The following is a 9282-nucleotide window of genomic DNA, read 5'->3' on the forward strand; positions in this document are numbered from 1 at the left end:
GCTGTTAAGGAATCTCTGGCTCTCAGTGTGCAGTGCGCAGGTTCCGTGTCCAATATGGCCCAACGCCTATTTGCCCGAACCCATCAAGTTGAATCATTGGCGGCTGAAGTGATGAGTCTCAAGCAGGAGATTAGAGGGCTTAAGCATGAAAATAAACAATTGAACAAGCTCGCACACAACTATGCCACAAACATGAAGAGGAAAATTGACCAGATGCAGCAATCTGATGGTCAGATCTTACTTGATCATCAGAGGTTTGTGGGTTTGTTCCAACAGCATTTGCCTTCATCTTCTGGGGCTGTACCGCGTACTGAAGCTCCAAATGATCAACCTCTGCTGCCTCCTTCTTCTGGGGCTCCGCCGACTGCTGAGGCTCCGCCGACTACTGAGACTTCTCCTAAGCAGTCTTTATGAAGGCTCCCTCTTGTAATTTTCTGCTTAATGTTCCTTTTCTACAAAAATCAATGAAAAAGCATCTTGTTTACCAAAAATCCACACCAAAAGAAATCAAACAAGCAACAACTAAAAATGACAAACAAGGTAAAAAAAAAACGTAGTAAATGGAAGGTTTTTAGAAACGCAAAACCGATTGTGAAACGATTCATAGATCTTCCTTATTTGAATACATGGGTTGCCTCCCAAGAAGCGCTTGCTTTAACGTCGTGCAGCCGGACGAAGAACGCAATTACTCCTCATTGGGGCCCACGGCATGCAAGGGAATGTCCTCCACGGCATGCTTCTCAAAATGCTCATAATAGGGCTTCAATTGATGCCCATTCACCTTGAATTCATGTCCCGTTTTCCAGCTTTGGATTTGGACTGCACCATGAACAAAAACATTAGTAATAACAAACGGTCCAATCCACTTAGAACGTAACTTACCGGGAAATAACCGTAGACGGGAATTGAACAATAGCACTTTCTGCCCTACGAAGAATGTTTTACCTCGAATCATCTTATCATGGAAAGCTTTGGTCTTCTCCTTGTAAATGCTGGCATTCTCGTATGCTTCATGCCTCATCTCATCAAGCTCATTCAATTGGAATTTCCTATGAGTTCCCGCTTCATCTAGGTTCATGTTGAACTTCTTGACGGCCCAATGAGCTTTGTGCTCTAACTCAACGGGAAGATGGCACGGCTTGCCATAAATGAGCCGAAATGGGGACATTCCAATGGGTGTCTTGTACGCCGTACGATATACCCAAAGTGCATCATCTAACCGTAAGCTCCAATCCTTCCTTGTAGGCCCAACGGTCTTCTCTAGAATTTGTTTGATCTCTCGGTTGGAAACCTCAGCTTGGCCATTCATTTGAGGATGGTAAGGTGTAGAAACCTTGTGGGTGACATTGTATTTCCTCAATAACGCCTTAATGGTCTGGTTGCAAAAGTGTGACCCTCCATCACTAATGATCACCCGTGGCATGCCAAACCTTGCAAAAATGTTAGTTCTAATAAAATCTGCAACCACTTTAGAATCATTAGTTCGGGTGGCCTTTGCTTCCACCCATTTCGACATGTAATCAACCACAAGCAAAATATACATGAAACCATACGAGGAAGGAAAGGGACCCATAAAATCAATACCCCAAACATCAAAAATTTCAACATTAAGGACATAAACTTGCGGCATTTGGTCCTTGGCACTTATGTTACCCATTCTTTGGCATTTATCACATGTTAAGCAAAAAGTTCTAGCATCCCTAAAGATACTAGGCCAATAAAATCCACATTGTAAGACCTTAAGTGCAGTTCTTTGTGTGCCAAAGTGCCCACCACATGCATATGTATGACAAAAACTCAAAATTGAATGAAATTCAGAATCATGCACACATCGACGTACTATCTGATCTGGGCAAAATTTCCACAAATATGGATCATCCCACACATAAAACCGTGCATCATGCCTAAGTTTATCACGTTGGTGCCTAGTGAAAATGCTTGGAATTTGTTTTGACACCAAAAAGTTCACCAAATCGGCATACCAAGGCTCACTAACCTTTATAGACAACAATTGTTCATCGGGGAATGTCTCGACAATGGGTAGGGGCTCCTCATTATGCACCATGCGACTTAGGTGGTCAACCACCATGTTCTCACTTCCCTTTTTGTCACGAATCTCAATATCGAACTCTTGAAGTAGCAACATCCAACGAATTAGCCGCGGTTTGGCTTCCTTTTTAGTGAGCAAGTACTTCAAAGCTGCATGGTCAGTGAAAACAATTACTTTATTCCCAATTAAATATGATCTAAACTTATCTAAAGCAAAAACAACGGCAAGAAGTTCTTTTTCCGTAGTGGAATAGTTCAACTGCGCATCATTCAACGTCCGTGAGGCATAGTAGATGACATACGGCCTCTTGTCCTTCCTTTGTCCCAAAACAGCTCCTAACGCATAATCGGACGCATCACACATAAGCTCGAACGGTAGGCTCCAATCCGGTGGGACAATGATTGGTGCCGTAGTGAGTAGGTCCTTGAGATGGTTGAATGCTTGCTCACACGCCTCGTTGAACTCAAACGAAACTTCCTTTTGTAGGAGACGGCATAGAGGTTGTGCAATCTTGGAAAAGTCCTTGATAAATCGTCGATAGAATCCTGCATGACCAAGAAAAGAACGAACCTCTCTCACCGAAGTAGGAGAGGGTAAGTAGCGTACAAGATCTATCTTAGACTTATCAACTTCAATTCCTTTTTCAGAGATTATATGACCCAAAACAATACCTTGTTTAACCATAAAATGGCATTTCTCCCAATTTAACACAAGGTTTGTTTCCACACAACGTTTCAAGATTAAAGTGAGATTATCTAAGCAATTATCAAATGAACTACCACACACACTAAAATCATCCATGAATATCTCAATAATCCTTTCAACATAATCAGAAAATATGCTAACCATACACCTTTGAAATGTGGCAGGAGCATTGCACAAACCGAATGGCATGCGTCGATATGCAAACGTTCCAAAGGGACAAGTAAAAGTGGTCTTTTCTTGATCATCCAGGGCAATGACAATTTGATTATAACCAGAGTATCCGTCAAGAAAACAATAAAAGGAATGACCCGCTAACCTTTCAAGCATTTGATCTAGGAATGGCAATGGGAAATGATCCTTCCTTGTGGTGGCGTTTAGCTTCCTATAATCAATGCATACTCGCCAACCGGTTTGGATTCGTGTGGGTACAAGCTCATTCTCCGCATTCTCCACAACCGTCACTCCAGATTTCTTGGGCACGCATTGAATAGGTGAAACCTAACGGCTATCGGAGATAGGATAGATCACTCCACAATCAAGGAGCTTGATTATCTCATTTTTCACAACTTCCATCATTGGAGGGTTGAGACGGCGTTGAGCCTCTCTAGTTGGTTTGGCCCCCTCCTCAAGAAATATGTGATGCATGCACGTTGTAGGGCTTATACCCTTGATATCGGCCAAGGTCCATCCTAGGGCAGATTTGAACTCTTTCAAGACTCGAACTAGTTTCTCTTCTTCTTGTGCCGTGAGGAATGAGGATATGATGGCAGGTAGGGTCTCATTTTCTCCCAAGAAAATGTACTTCAAATGGCTTGGTAATGGTTTGAGTTCAAGGAAAGGTGCCTGAATTATTGATGGAAGCAACTTGTTAGTTGAAATGGGAATGGAATCGAAGTTAGGAGACTTACCACCATGCTTAGGTAATGACTCAAGGGCAGCAACCAACTCAATGAATTCCTCACTATAAGCCACGGTATGGAATGGTTCATGCATGCCGTGGGTTAGCATATGGTTTGCATCCATGGTTTTGAGTTCCATGCCTCTTGTAATGACTTTTTCAAGCACATCGTCATTCAAATCTTCAAGATATCCCTGCGCCAAAGAGTCAATTATATCAATAGAGAAACATGAATGGTCCTCACAAGGGTACTTAATAGAATCTGAAAGATTGAAATTAACAACTTCCCCATCAAATTCCATAGACAAAGTTCCATTAAACACGTCGATTTTAGTCCGAGCCGTCTTCATGAATGGCCTTCCAAGGAGGATGGGCAATGAAGAGGTATGGTCTGATTCATCCATTTTGAGAACATAGAAATCCGCCAGAAAGATTAAGTGATTTACCTGCACAAGAACATCTTCCAAAACTCCCTTTGGATAGGCGTTAGATCTATCGGCCAATTGTATGATTACACCATCTTTTTTCAACACTCCTAAATTCATAGATGCATAAATTGAGTATGGCATAACATTTATAGAAGCATCTAAATTTAACATGGCAGATTCAAAGCGAGTGTTTCCAATGACACAAGGAATTGTAAAACTACCCGGATCTTTGCATTTGGGGGGTAGTTTACGTTGCAAGATGGCGGATACATTTTCACCTACCTTGACAACCTCCTTGGTTGACATCCTCTTCCTAGTGATGCACAATTCCTTTAGAAACTTGGCATATCTCGGGACTTGCTTGATTGCATCCAAAAGGGGTATGTTGACTTGAACTTTCCTAAATGTCTCAAGGATGTCCTTTTCAGCTTCCTCCTTCTTTGTTTGCATAAACCTACTAGGAAAAGGGACATTTGAAGAAAAACCATTAGTAGGAAGTGAATTTGACACATTCTTACCCTTATTGGCCGAATTGGACAGATTTGGGCCAATGGAAGCTTGCGGCAAGGGTGTGTCCACCTCTTCAAATTGTAGTTTTTTATCTTCTTTGAGGCCCGATGTAGATGGTTTAGGATATGCCCCAACTTCTTTTCCACTTCTCAACAATATGGCTTTTGCACTTTCGAAACCTCCTTTTGGATTTGGAATGGTAGAACTAGGAAGTTGGCCTGGGTCTCGAAATTTGCTCACAAAGTCTGCAATCTGCCCAATTTGTTTCTCCAATTGATCCACCCTTTTGTCTTGGTTTTGCATAGGTTTGGTTTGATTTTCTTGCCCCTGAGACAAGTTAGTTAGTAACTTAAGGAGTGTATCATTGTCTAGAGATGTACCTAAAGCATTTGGGGCAGATTGTTGTGGAACATGTGGGGGTGCGTATGGCTTGGTGAAAAACCCCGGGGGTTGTTGCCTAAAGCCTCCTTGTTGTTGGGGTTGTTGGGCCTCCCTCCACTTGAAGTTTGGATGGTCTCTCGAACCTGGATTATATGTGTTTGAATATGGATCGTTCCTCGGTTGGTTTTGGCCTTGAAATCCAATTGCGTTAGCGCTCTCCCATCCACCATTCTCAATGAGTTGAGGGCACTTTTCCGAGGCATGTCCTTGGATAGAACATACGCCACACACCATTGGCCCTTGCATTCTCATTCCTTCGGCCATCTGAGACACAATGGAAGTAAGATTAGCTAATTGTGAATGAATGTCGGATGTGGAACTTACCTCATGCACTTGTTGCCGTGGGGGTCCTCTTTGGCCAACACCTTCGTATTGTTGAGCGTTCAATGCTCGATTAGCAATCAAGATCTTGGCAGCTATGGGTGTTTTGTCCACCAATGCTCCACCCGCCGAGGCATCGAGCATTTGACGTTCAAGTGGTAGGAGCCCCTCGTAAAAGTATTGTAGAAGTAACTCCTCCTTCATCTGATGATGTGGACAAGAAGCAACAAGTGATTTAAAACGTTCATAATAAGTAGGAAAAGACTCACCTTCTTCTTGCTGAATACCACTAATCTTTTTACGTAGGAGAATGATTCGAGAAGTTGGGAAAAACTTCTCCAAAAACGCCCTTTTCATACTCTCCCAAGATGTGACAGTTCCGGGAGATAACTCGTACAACCAATCTTTGGCTTTATCCATTAAAGAGAATGGAAAATCCTTCATCTTCAAAATACTTCCGTCGACGTTAACCGGAGTCATGCTTAAACACACCACTTCAAATTCTTTTAAATGCTTGTTCGGATCCTCCATGGACAGCCCATGGTATTTTGGAATGTGGTGGAGCAAACTTGACTTTAACTCGAACTCTTCGGTCTTACCTTGCGCAGCCGTGGGGTATTGGATACACAAAGGTGCGGCATTATATACTCCCGAAGCGGAGAGCTCCTTGAGTGTTCGGTTGTCCATGGCTTCTTCTTCTTTTTCTGCAAATTCAGATTCGGCCTCTGAACTTGAACTAGGTTCACTAGGTTCTGGATGCCTCTTCTTTCTTCTCAAAGTTCTTTCAAAATCGCCGTCAAACTCCGAGATGTTTGCACTAATATGTTGAGAACTACGAGTCATAAACTAGTACCTGAAAATAAGAAATAAACCCAATCAGCAAACTAAAATAAAAACACACCAAAATAAATATAAAAAAAACAATGAGGGATTAGCAATTGCTAATCCCCGGCAACGGCGCCAAAAATTTGATGCAAAATATATAAGCACACAAATTAAACCCTCTTTTTGTCAATTGTAGTAAAGAATGTAAGTAGGGATCGTTCTAGGCCGGGGATTAGGAGGGATTGCTAAATCACTTGGAAACTGACTTGAAAACGTAAAAACAAAGTTTAAAACACTAAACTAGACTCAAAGAATGCAAAACTATACTTTAAAATACTAAGATAAACAAAAAGATTCAAAACAGCAAATAAACACTCAAAACTGCCTTAAAAACACTTTCTGGGCAGTTTTGAACACCTAACACTAAATTGGACGAAATTGGGTTATGACTTGACTCAAGACACTTAAAAACACAAACTAAAGTGATTACTGACTAATCTAACATTTTGAAATAAATGGGAGATTGGTTCTTGACGAATTTGAAAACAAAACAAACTTTGTAAAACAAAACAGATTGTAAATAAATTTGAATGAAACTTATGGATGGAAGGCTAGCTAGGAGGTTCTTCTCCACACATGTCACACTTGCATACAAAACGATTTCCAGTTGCTTTTCGATAAACTATGAATACTCAACGCCCCAAATTAACCGTGAATTGCACTAATTAACCCTCAGTTTTTTCACAAGTTATTGGGTTGGCTGATTGCATACGACAACCCAAAACATTCCCTACAAGTTCCCTACATGAATTGCATAATAGAGATACAAGCAAGAATCATTAAGTTCTATGAAAAACATAAGCATTGACGAGGCACTCGTTACTATGATTTGCATGAAACTTATGCCAAGAATTTACTTAACGTGATTGTGACTAGCAACCTTCACTACTTGTGAATATAAGTTCATAACGATTAGGTGAAACTCCCTTATATTCTAGCGTCAAATTCATGCATGAAAATTAAGCGTGCACTCTCAACCAACATACACAAATCAGTTTTTATACGAACGGATAAGTAAATTGAATTCACAACTTATGAATCACAACTGGATGTAATCAAATCATATTGTAAGCATGAACATAGTTTCGAATCACCCCCTAACTAAGAGGGGTTTAGTTCCTCATGCTCGCAATTACACAAAGACAACTTAAATTAAACACTGAAATCAAAGATAGAAAACACCTAGAAACGCTCCAACACTCCCAAGGCTTGGGCATAGGCACGGCACAAGATGTTCCTTCTCCTTCCTTCCTTGCAATAGTCAAGGCATAAGAGATTTAGAACAAGTTTTGGGTGGTTTTTATGGTGTAGAATTGATGGGGAATGGTATGGAAAGGTTTAGGGTTGATGGGTGGTGTGGCTAGGGGTGGTGTTTGGCTGAATTTTTAGAGAATGGTGATGGAGAGGTGCGGCTAAGGTAAGGGATCAAAATCTGTTATGTTTGATGAATATGGGAAGTGGTATTTATAGGCTTAAGAGAGGACCACTCCATTTCCTTTGCATGTGCAGCTTGTGTGGGTGTGAGTTGTCATGTTTCCCCTATACATTTATACACACATGCTTCATCATTTCAACCACAAAACACACACAATTTCCTGCCCATGCCGTGTGTTTTCCTTCCACTTTGCATGTGGGTTTGCTGCCATGTTTCTTTGCTTTGCCATTACACTTGCACACATACATGTTCTTTGCATCATTTCAACCACAAAACACACACATTTTCTGCCATGTTTCTCCTTTACATTTACACACACACATGCTTCATCATTTCAACCACAAAACACACACAATTTCTGCCCATGCCGTGTGCTCCCATGTGTGTGCTGCAACATTCTTTTCTTTGCCATGTGTTTGCTGCAACAAGGGGTTTATTTAAAGGGATAAAGGAAATAAAACCCTAGGTTAACTAGGTAAACAGAAATTAAGTCTAAAGCTTCTACAATTTAGGGAAACAAATCAGAAATTTAAAGGAAATAAGCTAAAAGGTGTGGCAAGGCTTTAAAGTAGATTAGGAAAGTGTTTAAATGCAAGATTTAGGAAAGAACACTCTCCCTTGCACGGCAAGGAAGAGGGAAGGGGAACAAGGTGCGGCAAGGATCTATAATGTGCAAGGGATGTGTATTTGATGTCCTAGAATGCTTAGGATGCCTTCAAAGTTGATAAAACTTAGGAACATTTAGGAAAGGTTAAACCAAAGTAGGAAACCTTCTTGGAGTAGGAAACCTATTTCCTTCAAGTCTTCAATTCATCCATTCCTTTTGCTTCAAGCATGTGATCACCATTTCAAGCTCAATTTTGCTTCAAAAGGCTCCAAAATGCATCATCTTGCATCCATTGACCTTAAAACCTGAAAACACACAAAAGTGACTTTAAACACTAAAATAACTAAAGAAACACAACGTAAAAGCACGAGAACAAGCCAATTAAGTCGCATAAATATGCTCCTATCATTCATCCAAATCAAAACTCTCCTTTTAGTTTCTTGTTTCAATGTGTTTCAAATCTGTTTTAGCTTGTGTTTTTAAGTGTTTTGATTCAAGTGAAAGTCAATTTTCGTCCAAAGTCATTCCTAGTGTCTAGTTTAAGTTTATTTGGTTGTTTTAAGCTGTTTTGAGTATTTTAAGTTTGCTTTGAGTCTTGTGAGTCTTGTTAAGTGTTTTTAAGTTTAGTTTTATGTTTTTGAGTCAGTTTAGAGGTTATTAGCAAGCCCTCTTAATCCCCAGTCCAAAACGATCCCTACTTATACTTGTACTACAATTGTCAAAAGAGGGTTAAATTTGTGTGTTAAGTTAATTTTCGCATCAAGTTTTTGGCGCCATTGCCGGGGATTAGCAAAGTTGTTAATCCCTCGTTATTTCTTTTTCGTGTCTTTTGTTTTAGTTACTGACTTTGTTTCTGTTTGTGTCTTTTATTTTTACTTTTGATAGTTGATTTAGTTTTGTCGATTTCAGGTACTAGAGAAGCAAGACATGGATTTTGCCACCATTCAAGCTCAATTGGCGGAACTTACTTCTCAATTGTCACAATATGCCGAAAGGACAACA

Source organism: Malus domestica, chromosome 17 (assembly GCF_042453785.1).
Source record: "Malus domestica chromosome 17, GDT2T_hap1".
Taxonomy (NCBI): Eukaryota; Viridiplantae; Streptophyta; class Magnoliopsida; order Rosales; family Rosaceae; genus Malus; species Malus domestica.